Source organism: Sminthopsis crassicaudata, chromosome 1 (assembly GCF_048593235.1).
Source record: "Sminthopsis crassicaudata isolate SCR6 chromosome 1, ASM4859323v1, whole genome shotgun sequence".
Classification (NCBI taxonomy): domain Eukaryota; kingdom Metazoa; phylum Chordata; class Mammalia; order Dasyuromorphia; family Dasyuridae; genus Sminthopsis; species Sminthopsis crassicaudata.
The window spans coordinates 757194335-757212451 of record NC_133617.1 but is presented as its reverse complement, the minus strand read 5'-3'; the positions used below and the strand labels follow the sequence as shown (position 1 = coordinate 757212451).

General features: G+C 37.2%; 1 long non-coding RNA gene across 3 annotated transcripts in view; it reads left to right on the top strand.

Moving 5' to 3' along the window:
* The window catches only part of LOC141555990 (uncharacterized), a 239628-nt gene that overhangs the window by 85040 nt on the left and 136471 nt on the right, over nt 1-18117 (top strand). For all 3 annotated transcript variants that reach the window (XR_012486404.1, XR_012486405.1, XR_012486403.1), the window contains exons 4-8: nt 771-845; nt 2625-2702; nt 14128-14277; nt 14467-14568; nt 14928-15073. This is a non-coding gene — a long non-coding RNA (uncharacterized LOC141555990). The remainder of the gene's footprint in view (nt 1-770; nt 846-2624; nt 2703-14127; nt 14278-14466; nt 14569-14927; nt 15074-18117) is intronic.

Sequence of the window (18117 nt, the reverse complement as noted above, 5' to 3'; positions counted from 1 at the left end):
AGCTTTCTCATTTACTGTATCTCTTTGATTCTCTCTTTCTCTTCTCTCTTTCTCACACTGTCTCTCTGTCTCACGCTCTCTGTCTCTTTTTCTCTCTCCTCTCATGATGCTCCATTTCCTCCTCTTTTTCTCCCTCTATCTTTTTCTTCCTCTTAGGGTTAGGGTTAGAGTCGGGAGGCGAATTTAGGGTTAGGGTTAGAGTCGGGAGTCGGGAATTTAGGGTTAGGGTTAGGGTTAGATTCGGGAGGCGCGAATTTAGGGTTAGGTTTAGAGTCGGGAGGGAGTCGGGAGTGCGAATTTAGGGTTAGGGTTAGGGTTAGAGTTAGGGTTAAAGTTAGGGTTAGAGTCGGGAGGCGAATTTAGGGTTAGGGTTAGGGTTAGCTGTGGACCCTCTGAATTCTCTGCCCCTGGGGCAGTTGCCCTTCTGTGTTGTCTCCACAGGGGCCAATTGTGGACTTTCCAAACTCTTTGCCTCCTGGGCAGTTACATTCTCTGATGTCTCCTCAGAACTGCAGCTGCTCTTCTCTCAACTCTTCTCAGAGGGTCAGTTGTGTTCCCTTTCCTCACTATTGAGAGGCCTTTGTATTTCCTGTCCTCTCTCTGCCTTTTTGAAAAATTTTATTCCCATTCCATAAGCAACCGTGAATCAGAACAGGCCCCCTCACAACTCAATCACGGGTCATAATGCACAGCTGCTAAGGTCCTTGCAAAACTGAACCCCTTTCCCCCAGCTGGGGTTCATAACAAAAAAACCCTCTCTTGTTTTCCAGGCACTCTTCAGCTCATTATATCCAACTTGGTCCCCCTGCCTAGCAATTTTTCCTACCTACTCTGTGCCAGTAAGAGTAAGTATTCCAGTATGTAGTATTTACATGTTGCCACCTTTGTGCCTGTCACTGTTTTCAAGACTTTGCATAAATACATAAGAGCTGATATTGACATCCTGCCTAATGTGTGGGCTGCAATATGCTATGGACCCGATATTTGTTACTACTCATACTACCATTTAGGGTTCTTACTCTTTTAGGTCATAGAAGAAGGAAATTTAGAGACATTCATACAAAGAATTTGCCTTTATATCCCGTTCATACCACCTGCTGTGAGCCATTCAATGTTTGAGACCTTTTAAATGTGGTGATCTGTCCTTTTGGCACCTCCTGTGTGCCAAAAATTCTCCTTGGAAATAGCCTTTTATAAACACTAATGGTTTCCATGGGTAGCAACTACTAAGTGGCAATCATTTTGCAAAGAGCATTCCATATATTAATAAAAATATCTAGCATTTGTAGCAATTATTTCCAATGATTGTGCTGAGCATTATAGAGAAAGGCATTATCATAACTAGTATTTGATACCACCTAGTATATGAAAGGCACTACGTGAAACACTGTCTTTCTCTTCATCATACCTCCTATGTGTATCCCGCCAAATATGTGCCTTTCACTGTTCCAAGAAATTTCCATCTAGAAAGGCTTACACTTTAATACTGGCTACTGTGTGACAGTCATTGTGCTAACGGCTGTTTGTTTCTTAATAATAATAATAACTAGCATCGATGGTACCAATATGGATCAGTCAGTGTAGAAGGGAATTCACAAGACATCCTAAAATATGGCAGCCTTTATAACATGTGCTGTGTGCCAGTCACTGTGTAAAGCACTTTACATTTGTTGACCATAACTGGGATTGATGGCACCTAATATGTGCTGGTAATTGTCCTATTCGGTGTCCATTTAGGAATGCTAAGAGTTTCCAATTATACCCCCGAGTAAGTGGCATTTATTTTACAAAAGTTTTGTAGATATTGACCCGTCTTGGGGTTCTGCCTCACTTGGGAGACTCCCCCATCTTGGGGTTCCAGACCACCCACTACCTACTGTCCGATGCCTTGTGTCTCAGGTGCCAAAGCCTGGTATCTTGCATGGCCTCCTGACCTGGGAAATCTAGCCCAAAGATGTTTCCCCTTCAGACGGGTCAATCCCCAGCCGTGGGTCTTTCTTCAGATATTCTCTTCTATGAGGCAGACCCTAAGTACTCTAGAATTTTCCAACCTCTGTGTTCACCCTGAGGCAGAAAATTTGCAGAAAAGAGGGTGAGTCTTTTGTCCTCAGTAGACACCATAGTGCAACTTTATAATGTCTTTACCCAACTTCCAACCCTCTACTTCTAAGAATTCTGAATGTTGGCTGTACCACCTTGGTTTGTTCTGTGCGTCGTTCCAGTGAGTTTGCAGTCCACTGAAGCCCCTTAGGAGAAAGGGACCCTCGGTATCTTCTAGTCCAAAGCTTCTTAAATGGTGGGCTATAAACCCTAGTGGGGTCAGGTAACTGAATAGAGGGATCATGAAAAATTAATATTCCACCAGTATTTTATTCTATAGGTAACAATAAATCCATCTCATGTGTCCCAACATTTTCTTTCTCATAATGGAGAAAATTATAAATATAGAAATATATATATATATATATATATATATATATATATATACTGTGTGATATAAAAAAAAATATATATATATATATTATTTATAAGATATATATGTGATATAAATATGAAAATAGTTTTTAAATGCATTATTTTATGTTTTGCTATTAAGAAATACTTGATTTGGAAATCTGTTTTAGATCCTTAGGAGCAATGCTGTGGCAGGCAACCTTGGAGAACTCTTCTATTCCAGCAGTAAAGAATTTCCTGAAAAGGCGGTAAGTCTTTTATCCTCAGTAAACACATATTGCAACTTTATATTTTCTGAACCCAACTTCCAACCCTCTCCTTCTAGAAATCCTTAACGTTGGTTGTCACAGCTTGGTTTGTTTTGTACATCGTTACATTGAGTTTACAGTTCCCTGAAACCCCCTAGCAGAAGGGGACTTTGGGTATCACCGAGTCCAAAGCTTCTTAAACTGCTCGTTTTAACCCCTAATGGAGTCTAGTAACTGAATATATGGGTCATGACAAATGATTATTCCACTAGTATTTAATTCTGTTGGTAAAAAGATCCACCTTAAGTGTATGAACGTGTCTTTTTCATAAATGATAAAAATAATATATGTATATATGATGTTTAGGTCTTTTTATTTCTTTTCAAAAAAATGTCTCTGGGGTTTGGACACTGCCATTCAGGGTAGCCTGAAAGCTCCTGAAATTCCCCCTCGTCCTGCTTTTTTTTTTAACCCTAAGGCCTGGTGTGGGTTTGTGCTGGATGTGTCAAGTACTGGCCCCCTTGTTCAGGGAGGGCAGAACTCGTAGTGTAGGATTCTGGATTGTTCTGGTCCCTCATTCCCATGAAGTAGATTTTACCTGAGGGCTTTCTAAATTGTCTTCGGGGGCAATATTGTTTCACTCTTTCCTTTTTGGGGGTTTTCCTATCCCCAATTCATTTTGAGAAAAAGTTTTTAAATTGCTTGGATCAAAATTTGCTGCAAGTCGGTGGATAGTGTTGCCTGTCTTTCATAAGTGTACCTCTTTGCAAGTAACTACCCCTGTAGAAATAACTACCACTGTGCAAATAATTATAGATGTATGGAAATAACAATATGTGTGGAAATATATATATATATATATATATATATATATATATATATATATATATATATATATATATGTATGTATGTATATATATACATATACATATATATCTGTACCAATAAGTGTAGCTCTGCAGAAATACATGTACCTCTGTGGGAATAACTGTACCTGTCTGCAAATAACTACCTCTGTGCAAATAATTATACCTGTATTCAAATAATTGTCTCTGTGCATGTAAGTATACCTTTGTGCAAATACGTGTCCCTGTGTGTAAATATGTGTTCCTCTGTGTAAATAAATGTACCTCTGTGCAAATAACTATACCCTTATGGAAATAACTGCCTCTGTGCAATAAGTGTACCTCTGTGGAAATAAGTGTACCTTGGTGTAACTAACTATGTCTGTGCAGGTAATTACACCTGAATGGAAATAACGAACTTTGTATAAAGAAGGGTATCTCTGTGGAAAGAAGTGTATCTCTCTGCAAATAAGGTTACCTCTGTGCAAATAAGTGTACCTCTGTGTAAATAAGTGTATCTTTGTTGAAAAGGACTAGCCCTGTGCAAATACTTATAACTTTATGGAAATAACTACCTGTGTGCAATTAAGCGTCCCTCTGTGGAAATAATGTATATTCTATATGATGTATAAAATATATTTATTTATTTATAGGATGTATATATATATATGTATATATTTTATATATATATATATGTATATGTATATACATATATGACATAAATATATAGATATGGTTTTAATACATTATTTTATGATTAACTATCATCAAATACTTGATTTCAATATCAATTTTAGATACTTTTATACATTGGATCATGGCAAAATTCCTCAGCCAAAAGGGTTGTGAGAGAGAAAATTTTAAGAAGCTTTTAATTTAGTCTACCATTCTATTTTACAGCTGGAAGTTGCAATCTTGAGAAAATGGGTGGTTTTGTATTAGTTGTTCAGGTACCCTGATTTGCACAGATGTAGTTATTTGCAGAGAGATACACTTATTTGCAGAGAGATACACTTTTTTTTTCACAGAAGTAGTTATTTCCATGTAGGTATAATTATCTGCACAGAGGTAGTTATTTGCACAGAGGTACACATCTTTACACAGAGGTAGTTATTTCCACACAGGTATAATTATTTGAACAGAGTTACTCTTATGTACATAGAGGTACACTTATTTACGCACAAAGGTGCACTTATTTGAACACAGGTACACTTATTTACAGAGATGTGCAAGTATTTGCTCATAGGTATACTTATTTACACACAGGTACACGTATTTGCATAGAGGTGTTCAAACACAACATTAAGCCCAAAACCTAACCCTAAACTCACAAAATGAGTTACTGTTACTATTGATGTATATATAGCTCTTTTTCTTTCTTTTAAAAGAAATCCATCCAGCTCCTGAAATCCCCTGTCCTCCTGCTTTTTTCTTACACTAAGGCCTGGTGTGGGTTTGTGTTGGATCTGCTCAAGTATTAGACCCCTTGTTCCGGGAAGGCAGAAGTTCTGGTGTAGGATTCTGGATTGTTCTGGTCCCTCATTCCCAGGAAGCAGATTTTACCTGAGAACTTTCGAAATTTTCTAGGGGGACAATATTGTTTCACTCTTCCCTTTTTGGGGGTTTTCCTATCCCCAATTCATTTTGAGAGTTTTTTTTTAATTAATTAATTAATTAATAATTTATTTTTAATTTTTATAATTATAACATTTTCTTTGACAGTACATAAGCATAGGTATTTTTTTTTACAGCATTATGTTTTGTATTCCCTTCTGTTCTGAATTTTCCCCCTCCTTCCCTCCACCCCCTCCCCTAGATGGCAGGCATTCCCATACATATTAAATATCTTATAGTGTATCCTAGGTACAATATATATGTGCAGAACTGAATTTTGTTGTTCTTGTTGCAAAGGAAGGATTGTATTTGGAAGGTAAAAATAATCTGGGAAGAAAAAAACAAACAAAGAAACAAACAAAAAAACAATGGTCACCGTTGACACTCATTTCCCAGTGTTCCTTTTCTGGATGTAGCTGATTCTGTCCATCATTGATCAATTGGAATTGGATTAGCTCTTCTTTGAGAAAGAGTTTTTAAATTGCGTCTTGGAGGAAAATTTGCTGCAAGTCGGTGGATGGTGTATCCTGCCTTTCATAAGTGTACCTCTGTGCCAGTAACTACCTCTGTGCTAATAAGGGTACATATTTTCAAATAAATGTACCCCTGTAGAAATAACTACCACTGTGCAAATAATTATACATGTATGTAAATAACAACATGTGTGGAAATATATATATATATATGTACCAATGAGTGTAGCTCTGCGGAAATACATGTACCTGTGTGGAACTCACTGTAACTCTGTGGGAATAACTCTACCTCTATGCACATAACTACCTCCGGGCAAATAATTATACCTTTGTGTAAATATGTGTACCTCTGTGTAAATAAGTGTACTTCTGTGCAAATAACTATACCTTTATGGAAATAACTGCCTCTGTGCAAATAATGTACCTCTGTGGAAATAAGTGTACCTTTGTGCAACTAACTATGTCTGTGCAGAGAATTACACCTGAATGGAAATAACAAACTTTGTGCAAAGAAGTGTATCTCTCTACAAATAAGGGTACCTATGTACAAATAACTACATTTGTGCAAATAAGGGTATCTCTGTTCCAATACATGTACCCATGTACCAATAACTACCACTGTGCAAATAATTATACATGTATGGAAATAAGTATACCTCTGTGCAAATAATTGTACCTCAGGACAAACAACTGTACCTCGCTGCAATTAACGGTACCTTGGTACAGATCAGTGTTCCTCTCTGGCAAGAGTTGAACCTCTTTGCAAATAAATGTCCCTCTGTGAAAATACGTGTACCTTTGTGCAAATAGTAGTACAACTTTGCAAATGAATGTGTCTATGTGCCAATACTTATACCTCTGTGCAAATAACTACGTATGTGCAAAAAATTGTTACTGTATGACAATAACTCCTTTTGTGCAAATAAGTGTACGTCTGCGTAAAAAAAGTGTACCTCTGGGCAGATAACTATAGCTCTATGGAAAAACTACCTTTGTGTAAATAAGTGTACGTCTGTGTAAATAAGTGTACCTCTGTTGCCAAGAACTACCCCCGTGCAAATACTTACAACTTTATGGAAAAAACTACGTGTGTGCAATTAAGTGTCCCTCTGTGGAAATAATGTATATTATACATGATGTATGAATATATATTTATTTATTTAGCAAATATATGTGATATATATAGATATAGATATAGATATAGATATAGTTTCAATACGTTATTTTATTATTAACTATCAGCAAATACTTGATTTGGATATCGATTTTAGATACTTTTGTACCTTGGGTCATGGCAAAATTCCTCAATAAAAAGGGTTGTGAGAGGGAAAAGTTTAAGAAGCTCTGAATTTAGTCTACCATTCTATTTTACACATGGAAGTTGCATTCTTGAGAAAATGGGTGGTTTAGGGTTAGTAGTTAAGGTCCATTTTCTTTGCACAGAGGTAGTTATTTGCATAGAGGTACACTTATTTGCTGAGAGATACATTGTTTTTTTTTTTTTTTTTTTTTTTGCACAGAGGTAGTTATTTCCTAGCAGGTATAATTATCTGCACAGAGGTAATTATTTGCACAGAGGTACACATCTTTACACGGAGGTAGTTATTTCCACACAGGTATAATTATTTGCACAGGGTTACACTTATGCACATAGAGGTACACTTATTCGTGCACAAAGGTACACTTATTTGAACAGAGGTACACTTATTTACACAGATGTACAAGTATTTGCACACAGGTATACTTATTTACACACAGGTACATGTATTTGCACTAAGGTGTCCAAACACAACATTAACCCTAATTCCTAACCCTAAACTGACAAAATGAGCTGCTGTTACTATTGTTGTCTATATAAGTCTTTTGCTTTCTTTAAAAAAAAAAATCTCTCTGGTGTTTGGACACTCCCATCAAGGGAAGGCTGAGAGATCCCAAAGGTCCTGTCCTCCTGCTTCTGTTTCCCAAAGGACTGCTGCAGGTTTGTGCTGGATGTGGTCACCTACCGCCTGCCTTGGTTGGGGTGGGCGGCATTTCTGTTGTGGGGGTCTGGATTGTTCAGGATTGTTCTGGTCCCCTCATTCCCTTGAAGCAGACTTTCCCAGGGGATTTTCTAAATTATTGTGGGGGTCATTGTTTTTTCACTCTTTTATTGTGTTTCCCTTCCCCAATTCATTTTGGGAGAGAATTTTTACATTGCTTGGAGGGAATTTGGCTGCAGGTGTTGGGAGGGTGTCACCTGTCCTTTTCCCCTGCCATTTCCCCCTCAGACCCTGGGTTTGTTGAAAAAACCATTAAAAATCCCAGAAGCTGGAGTGCTAAAACCAGAAATGTCTTTACCAGTAGCCGAGGGAGCCCTTCCTTTCAGTGAGGACATTACTGCAAAGAAACCTGGATTTGATTCCTGAGGTCTCACAGCTAATTAGCAGCAGTGCTGTGGCAGCCAACCTTGTAGAACTCTTCTATTCCAGCAGTAAACAATTAGCTGAAAAGTTGATAAATCTTTTATCCTCAGTAGACTACATATGGCATCTTCATAATGTCTGAACCCAACTTCCAACTCTCTCCTTCTAGAAATTCTTAATGTTGGTTGTAACAACTTGGTTTGCTGTGTGCATCCTTACAGTGAGTTTGCAGGTCAATGAAATCCCCTAGCAGAAAGGGACCCTGGGTGTCACCTAGTCCAAAGCTGCTTAAACTGCAGGTTGTAACCCCTAATGGGTTCAGGGATGTGAATATAGTGGTCATGAAAATTAATATTGCACCAGTATTTAAGTTTTTAGATAAAAAGAAATCCATCTCTTGTGTAGGAACATTTTCTTTGCCATAAATGATAAAATTGTGAATATAGCAAATATGTATGTGTATATACATATATACACATTGATGTAATGTATAAATATATATTTATTTAGTTCTAAGATATATATATATACATATATATATATATGTGACAAAAATATATACATAAGTTTTTAAATACATTTTATGATTTACTGTCAGGCAATCCTTGATATGGATATCTATTTTAAACCTTGGGTCATGGAAAAATTCCTCAGGGAAAAGGACTGTTAGAAGGAAAAGTTTAAGAAGCTTTGATTTAGTCTACCATTCTCTTTTATAGATGGCTATTGTAATCTTGGGAAATTGGGTGCTTTTCCCAAAGCCTTTTATGGGGTTAGTGGTATGACTGGCTTTGGAGGAAAAAACCTTTCACTTCCCATTCCAGTCTCCAGTTCCATTTTCAGTATAATGTTGAAGTTACAACATTTAAAAAAGATTATTTCCTTGCATTTTCAAGTTGCAATTGTCTCCTCCTGTCCCTTCCAAACCCACATTTGGAAGTGTCAACATTTGTTAAATATATGTGAAACTATACATAACATACTTGCTTGTATCAATTTTCGGTGGATAGTATTTTCCTTGAGAAGACCTTCACAATTAATTGAAATTTCCTTTAACTGGGAATAACTAAGCCATTCTTGTTCACTCTTCCACTAATGGTGCTACACCTGTATATATTCCCTTGGTTCTGCTCTTCAGTCAGCATGAGTTACTGTAAGTTTTCCACCTTTTAAAAAATCATCTTGTTCATTATTTCTTCAGGCACAATGATATTCCATTACATTCATATTGCACAACTTCATCACCCCTAGCCCAATGGATTGGGATCCCTTCAGTTGGCAGCTCTTTGCCAGCACAAAATGAGTTGTTGTTACTATTGTTGTATATATAGGGCTTTTTGTTTCTTTAAAAAAAAAATATCTCTGTGGTTTGGACACTCCCTTCCAGGGTTGGCTGAGAGCTCCTGAATGCCCCTCCCCCTGTTTGTGTTGCCCCAGGGCCTCTTCTGGGCTTGTGCAGGATGTGGTCAACTATTGGATGCCTTGGTCAGGGAGGGCGGGACTTCTGGTGTGGGAGTCTGGATTGTTCTGGAACTTTCTGGCACCTCAGTGTAAGGAAGCAGACTTTCTGTGAGGGCCTTTTCATTCTATTGAGGGGCAATGTTGTTTCTGTCTTCACTTTTATCTGGTTTTCCTCTCCCCAAGTTACTTTGAGAGAGAATTTTGAAATTGTTGTGGGGAAATTTGCCTCAGGTGCTGGGAGAGTGTGGGCTGCCTTCCCCCCCCCCTTTCTCCCTCAGGTTCTGGTTTTATTGAATGAACCATTAAAACCAGAGGGCTTTCTAAATGGTCTTGGGGGGTGCAATGTTGTTTCTGTCTTCACTTTTATCTGGTTTTCCTCTCCCCAAGTCATTTTGAGAGAAAATTTTTAAATTGGTTTGAGGGAATTTTCCTGCAGGTCTTGGGAAGGTGTCACCTGCCTTTTTCCCCAAAAAATTCAGATTCTGGGTTTATTGAATGAACCATTAAAATCCCAGAAGCTCAAATGCTAAAAGCAGAAGTGTCTTTACCAATAGTGTATGGGGAGCCCTTCATTTCAGTGAGGACATTACTGCAAAGAAACGTGAGCAGTGCTGTGGCAGGGAATCCTGGAGAACTCTTCTACAGCAGCAGTAAAGAATTTCCTGAAAAGGGGGTAAGGCTTTTCAAACCCCAGTAGACCACATAATGCAACTTTATGAGGACTGAACCCAACTTCCAACCCTGTCCTTGCAGAAATGCTTAATGTTGGCTGTAACACCTTGGTTTGTTTCTGTGCATCATTACATTGAGTTTGCAAGTCACTGAAACCACCCTCAGCAGAAAGGGACTCGGGGTATCACCTAGTCAAAAGCTTCTTAAACTGTGAGTTGTAACCCCAATGAGGTCAGGTAACTGAATAGACAGGATTCCTCCAGTATTTAATTCTGTACGTAAAAAAAAAAATCCTTCTCATGTGTATGAACATGTCCCTTTTCATAAATGATAAAATCATATATATACACACACACATATATATGTGATGTATAGGTCGTTTTCTTTCTTTTAAAAAATGTCTTTGGGGTTTGGACAATGCCATCCAGGATAGGCTGAAAACTCCTGAAATCCCATGTCCTCCTGCTTTTTTTTTTACGCTAAGGCCTGGTGTGGGTTTGTGCTGGATCTGCTCAAGTATTGGACCCCTTGTTCAGGGAAGGCAGAAGTTGTGGTGTAGGATTCTGGATTGTTCTGGTCCCTCATTCCCAGGAAGCAGATTTTACCTGAGGGCTTTCTAAATTGTCTTGGGGGACAATGTTGTTTCACTCTTCCCTTTTTGGGGCTTTCCTATGTCCAATTCATTTTGAGAAAGAGTTTTTAAATTGCTTGGAGGAAAAGTTGCTGCAAGTCGGTGGATGGTGTTGCCTGCCTTTCATAAGTGTACCTCTTTGCAAGTAACTATCTCTGTGCAAATAAATGTACCCCTGTCCAAATAACTACCACTGTGCAAATAATTATACATGTATGGAAATAACTACCTCTGTGGAAATAATTATACCTATGTATAAATAAATGTACCTCTGTGGAAATAAGTATACCTCTCTGGAAATAATTGTACCTCAGGACAAATAATTGTATCTCTCTGCATTTAACTGTACCTCTTTACAGATCAATGTACTCCTGTGTAAAGAGCTGTACCTCTTTGCAAATAAATTTACCTCTGTGCAAATAAGTGTACCTCTGTGTAAATCCTAGTACCACTTTGCAAATAAATGTGCCTCTATGTCAATAATGATACCTCTGTGCAAATAATTGTTACTGTATAACAATAACTACTTTTGTGCAAATAAGTGTACCTCTTCATAAAAAAGTGTACCTCTGTGCAAATAACTGTACCTCTGTGTAAATAATTGGACATCTTTGCAAATAAATGTACCTCTATATAAATAAGTGTACCTCTGTGCAAATAACTGTACCTCTATGGAAATAACTGCCTCTGTGCAATAAGTGTACTGCTGTGGAAATAAGTGTACCTTTGTGCAACTATGTTTGTGCAGATAATTACACCTGAATGGAAATAGTGAACTTTATGCATAGAAGGGTATCTCTATGGAAAGAAGTGTATCTCTCTCTGCAAATAATGATACCTCTGTGCAAATAAGTGTGCCTCTGTGTAAATAAGTGTACCTCTGTTGAAAAGAACTACCCCTGTGCACATAATTATAACTTTATGGAAATAATAACCTATGTGCAATTAAGTGTACCTCTGTGGAAATAATGTATATTTATATGATGTATAAAAATATATTTATTTATAAGATATATGTATATATATACATATATAAACATATACACATACATATATGTGATATAAATATATAAATGTGTTTTAAATACATTATTTTATGATTAACTATCGGCAAATACTTGATTAGGATATTTATTTTAGATACTTTTATACCTTGGGTAATGGAAAAATTCCTCAGCAAAAAGGATTGTGAGAAGGAAAAGTTTAAGAAACTTTGAATTAATCTACCATTGTATTTTACAGCTGGAAGTTGCAATCTTGAGAAAATGGGTGGTTTAGGGTTAGTTGTTCAGGTATCCTTATTTACACAGATGTAGTTATTTGCACAGAGGTACACTTATTTACAGAGAGATTCAATATTTGCAGATATATACACTTTTTTGCACAGAGGAACACTTTTTTGCACAGTGATAGTTATTTCCATGCAGGTATAATTATCTGCACAGAGGTACATCTTTACACAGAGGTATTTATTTCCCCACAGGGATAATTATTTGCACAGTGGTACACTTATTTGCAAGAGGTAGTTATTTGCACAGAAGTACACTTATTTGAATAGAGGTACAGTTATTTACACAGATGTACAAGTATTTGCCCACAGGTACTCATATTTGCACAAAGGTGTCCAAACAGAACATTAATCCTAAACCCTAAGCCTAAAGTCACAAAATGAATTACTATTGTTGTATATATAGGTCTTTTTCTTTCTTTTAAAAAAAAATCTCTCTGGTGTTTGGACACTCCCATCAAGGGAAGGCTGAGAGATCCTGAAGCCCCCGTCCTGCTGCTTCTGTTCCCCAAAGGACTGCTGCAGGTTTGTGCTGGGTGTGCTCTCCTTTTGGCTGCCTTGGTTAGGGAGGGTGGGATTTCTGTTGTGGGAGTTTGGACTGTTTGGGATTGTTCTGGTCCCTCATTCCAATGAAGCCGACTTTACGGGAGGTTTTTGTAAATTATCTTGGGGGTCAATTTTGTTTCACTAGTTACTTTTATTGTTTCCCTACCCCAATTCATTTTGGGAAAGAACATTTAAATTGCTTGGAGGGAATTTGGCTGCAAGTCTTGGGGGTATCACCTGACTTGGGGGTATCACCCTGCCATTTCTTCCTCAGACCCTGGGCTTGTTTAATGAACCATTAAATTCCCAGAACATGAGTGTTAAAACCAGAAATATCTTTACCAATAGCCTAGAGTGAGCCCTTCATTTCAGTGAGGACATTACTGCAACGAAACCTGGATTTGTTGCCTGGGGACTCAGAGCTAATTAGCAGCAATGCTGTGGCAGGCAACCTTGGAGAACTCTTCTACTCTAGCAGTAAAGAATTTGATGAAAAGTGGGTTAGTCTTATATCCTCAGTAGAATACATATTGCAACTTCATAATGTCGGAAGCCAACTTCCAACCCTCTCCTTTTAGAAATCCTTAATGTTGGCTGTAACAGCTTGGTTTGCTCTGTGCATCCTTACAATGAGTTTGCAGGTCACTGAAATCCCCTAGCAGAAAGGGCCTCTGGGTATCACCTAGTCCAAAGGTGCTTAAACTGTGGGTTGTAACCCCTAATGCGGTCAGGTAACTGAATAGTGGGGTCATAAAATTAATATTGCACCAATATTTAAGTCTTTAGATAAAAAGATATCCATCTCATGTGTATGAACATTTTCTTTCTCATAAATGATAAAATTGTGAATATAGCACATATATATATACATATTTATATAATGTATGAATATATATTTATTTATTTCTAGGATATATATGTGATAAAAATATATACATAATTTTTAAAAATATATTATTTAATGATTTACTCTCTGGCAATACTTGATTTGCATATCAATTTTAAACTTTCAGACATGGAAAAATTCCTCAGCAAAAAGGGCTGTGAGAGGGAAAAGTTTAAGAAGCTTTGATTTTGTCTACCATTCTATTTTATAGAGGGCAGTTGTAATCTTGAGAAATGGGGTGGTTTTCCCAAGGGCTTTTATGGGGTGAGGGACTGGCTTTGGAGGAAGAAACCTTTCACTTCCCATTCCGGTCTCCAATTCCATTTTCAGTATAATGTCGAAGTTATAATCTTGAGAAATTGGGTGGTTTTCCCAAGGGTTTACATGGGTTTAGTGGTACGACTGGCCTTTGCAGGAAGAAACTTTCACTTCACATTCCAGTCTCCAGTTGCATTTGCAGTAAAGAATATTAATTATTTCCTTGCATTTTCAGTTCCCAGTTGTCTCCCCCTGTCTCTCCCAATCCCACAGTAGAAAAAGTCAACATTTGTTAAATATATGTGAATCCATGCAATATATACTTCCATCTATCAATATGTCTCTACAGGTAGATAGCATTGCCCTTCAGAAGACCTTCACATTTAATTGATATTTCCTGGAACTCTGAAGAACTTCCCCATTGATGTTTTGTCTTCCACTCATTTTGCTGTACCCGCATATATTCCTAGGTTCTGCTCTTCAGTCAGCATGACTTCCTGTAAGTTTTCCACATTTAAATTAATTTGTTCATTGTTTGTTCAGGCACAGTGACATTCCATTACATTCATATTCCACAAGTAAATCACCTCTTTCCCAATGGATGGGGATCTTCCCAGGTGGCACCTCTTTACCACCAAAAAATCAGTTGCTGCAACTATTGTATATATAGGTCTTTTTCTTTCTTTAGAAAAAAAAATCTCTCTGATGTTTGGACACTCCCATCAAGGGAAGGCTGGGACATCCTGAAGCCACCGTCCTCCTGATTCTATTCCCCAAAGGACTGCTGCAGGTTTGTGCCTGATGTGGTTACCTATAGTCTGCCTTGGATAGGGAGGGCGGCATTTCCTTTGTAGGGGTCTGGATTGTTCTGGTCCCTCATTCCCATGAAGCAGACTTTCCCTCAGGATTTTCTAAATTATCTTGGGGGTCAATGTTGTTTCACTCTTCCCTTTTATCTGGTTTTCCCCTCTGCAAATCATTTTGAGAGAAAATTTTTAACTTGGTTTGAGGGAATTTTGCTGTAGGTGTTGGGAAGGTGTCACCTGCCTTTTTCCCCCCACCATTTCCCCCTCAGACCCTGGCTTTGTTTAATGAATCATTAAAATCCCAGAAGCACGAGTGCTAAAACCAGAACTGTCTTTGCCCTAGAGTTAGCCCTTCATTTCAGTGAGGACATTACTGCAACAAAACCTGGATTTGTTTCCTGAGGTCTCACAACTAATTAGCAGCAGTGCTGTGGGAGGGAATCCTGGAGAACTCTTCTACAGCAGAAGTAAAGAATTTCCTGAAAATAGGTAAGTCTTTTATCCTCAGTAGACCATATATTGCAACTTTATTTTTTTTTTTTTTTTTTTTTTACTTAATAATTTTTTATTATATATATATATATTTTTATAATATTATCCCTTGTATTCATTTTTCCAAATTATCCCCCCTTCCCTCTATTCCCTCCCCCAGATGAGAGGCAATCCCATACATTTTACATGTGTTACAATATAGTCTAGGTACAATACATGTGTGTGAATATCATTTTCTTGTTGCACAATAAACATTAGATTCCGAAGGTACATGCAACCTGGGCAGACAGATATTAGTGCTAACAATTTACATTCACTTCCCAGTGTTTCTTCTCTGGGTGTAGCTACTTCTGTCCATCATTGATCAACTGGAAGTGAGTTGGTTTTTCTTTATGTTGAAGATTTCCACTTCCATCAGAATACATCCTCATACAGTATTGTTGTTGAAGTGTACAGTGATCTTCTGGTTCTGCTCATTTCACTCAGCATCAGTTGAATTAAGTCTCTCCAGGCCTCTCTGTATTCCTCCTGCTGGTCATTTCTTACAGAGCAATAATATTCCATAACCTTCATATACCATAATTTACCCAACCATTCTCCAACTGATGGACATCCATTCATCTTCCAGTTTCTAGCTACAACAAAAAGAGCTGCCACAAACATTTTGGCACATATATGTCTCTTTCCGCTCTTTAGTATTTCTTTGGGATATAATCCCAGTAGTAGCGCTGCTGGGTCAAAGGGTATGCACAGTTTGATAACTTTTTGGGCATAATTCCAGATTGCTCTCCAGAATGGCTGGATTCTTTCACAACTCCACCAGCAATGTATTAGTGTCCCAGTTTCCCCACATCCCCTCCAACATTCATCATTATTTGTTCCTGTCATCTTAGCCAATCTGACAGGTGTGTAGTGGTATCTCAGAGTGGTCTTAATTTGCATTTCTCTGATCAGTAGTGATTTGGAACACTCTTTCATGTGAGTGGATATAGTTTCAATTTCTTCCTCTGAGAATTGTCTGTTCATATCCTTTGACCATTTATCAATTGGAGAATGGTTCGGTTTCTTATAAATTAGGGTCAGTTCTCTATATATTTTGGAAATGAGACCTTTGTCAGAACCTTTGTTTTTAAAAATATTTTCCCAATTTGTTACTTCCGTTCTAATCTTGTTTGCATTAGTATTATTTGTACAGAAACTTTTTAGTTTGATGTAATCAAAATCTTCTATTTTGTGATCAATAATGATCTCTAGTTCTCCTCTGGTCATAAATTCCTTCCTCCTCCACAAGTCTGAGAGGTAGATTATCCTCTGTTCCTCTAATCTATTTATTATCTCCCTCTTTATGCCTAAATCATGGACCCATTTTGATCTTATCTTGGTATATGGTGTTAAGTGTGGATCCATATCTAATTTCTGCCATACTAATTTCCAGTTTTCCCAGCAGTTTTTTCCGAATAATGAATTTTTATCCCTAATGTTGGTATCTTTGGGTTTGTCAAAGATTAGGTTGCTATATATGTACCCTTTTTTGTCCTTTGTATCTAATCTGTTCCACTGATCTACCGGTCTATTTCTTAGCCAATACCAAATGGTTTTGGTGACTGCTGCTATATAATATAGCTTTAGATCAGGTACACTTAGACCACCTTCCTCTGACTTTTTTTTCATTAGTTCCCTTGCAATTCTCGACCTTTTATTCTTCCATATGAATTTTGTTGTTATTTTTTCTAGGTCATTGAAATAGTTTCTTGGGAGTCTGATTGGTATAGCACTAAATAAATAGATTAGTTTGGGGAGTATTGTCATCTTTATTATATTCGCTCGGCCTATCCAAGAGCACTGAATGTCTTTCCAATTATTTAAATCTGATTTTATTTTTGTGGCAAGTGTTTTGTAGTTTTTCTCATATAATTCCTGACTTTTCTTTGGTAGATGGATTCCCAAATACTTTATACTCTCAACATTTGTTTGGAATGGAATTTCTCTTTGTATCTCTTGCTGTTGCATTTTGTTAGTGATATATAAAAATGCCAAGGATTTATGTGGATTTATTTTGTATCCTGCCACTTTGCTGAAATTTTGAATTATTTCTAGTAGCTTTTTAGCAGAGTCTTTGGGGTTCTCTAAGTATACCATCATGTCATCTGCAAAAAGTGATAGTTTAATTTCCTCATTTCCTACTCTAATTCCTTGAATCTCTTTCTCGGCTCTTATTGCCGAGGCTAGCGTTTCTAGTACTATATTGAATAGTAATGGTGATAGTGGGCAACCTTGTTTCACTCCTGATCTTACTGGGAAAGGTTGCAGTTTATTTCTATTGCATATTATGCTTACTGAAGGTCTTAAATATATGCTCCTGATTATTCTAAGGAATAGTCCATTTATTCCTATACTCTCAAGAGTTTTTAGTAGGAATGGATGTTGGATTTTGTCAAATGCTTTTTCTGCATCTATTGAGATGATCATATGGTTCTTATTAATTTGATTATTAATATGGTCAATTATATTAATAGTTTTCCTAATATTAAACCAGCCCTGCATTCCTGGAATAAATCCTACTTGATCATAGTGTATTATCCTGGAGATGATTTTCTGAAGTCTTTTTGCTAATATCTTATTTAAGATTTTAGCATCAATATTCATTAAGGAAAGTGGTCTATAATTTTCTTTCTCAGTTTTCGATCTACCTGGTTTAGGTATCAGTACCATGTCTGTGTCATAAAAGGAGTTTGGTAGGACTCCTTCATCCCCTATTTTTTCAAATAGTTTATATAACATTGAGGCTAATTGTTCTTTAAATGTTTGGTAGAATTCACATGTGAATCCATCTGGCCCTGGGGATTTTTTCCTGGGGAGTTGATTAATAGCTTGTTCTATTTCTTTTTCTGAAATGGGACTATTTAAGCAATTTATCTCCTCCTCTGTTAATCTAGGGAGCCTATATTTTTGGAGGAAGTCATCCATTTCACTTAAGTTATCAAATTTATTGGCATAAAGTTGGGCAAAGTAACTCCTTATTATTTCTCTAATTTCCTCTT